The sequence below is a fragment of the Egretta garzetta genome, unplaced genomic scaffold, assembly GCF_000687185.1.
Source record: "Egretta garzetta isolate BGI_Z169 unplaced genomic scaffold, ASM68718v1 scaffold84, whole genome shotgun sequence".
Taxonomy (NCBI): domain Eukaryota; kingdom Metazoa; phylum Chordata; class Aves; order Pelecaniformes; family Ardeidae; genus Egretta; species Egretta garzetta.
In genome coordinates this window covers 99,217-99,474 of record NW_009259526.1, presented here as the reverse complement: position 1 = coordinate 99,474, position 258 = coordinate 99,217, and positions in this window count along the sequence as shown.

The window sequence follows — 258 nt, the reverse complement described above, 5'->3', positions numbered from 1 at the left end:
CCTGCCTATGAGCTCAGCCTGTTGACCTAGGCTGTATCTAGACCCAGTTTGTACTTAGGGCCGGTCTGTATTTAGCTCTGACCCGCAGGCCTAGTGTGGGGGCCTGGTTTATATGAAGGCCTGGCCTGTAGCCCCCTCTGTGCAGGCCCTATATGCAGGCCCCATACATAGGTTCCAGATGCAGGTTCAGGCCGCAGGGCCAGCAGGAAAGGCCGATACAGACCGGAGCCCCCCAGCCGCCCCCGCACCGGGACGGGC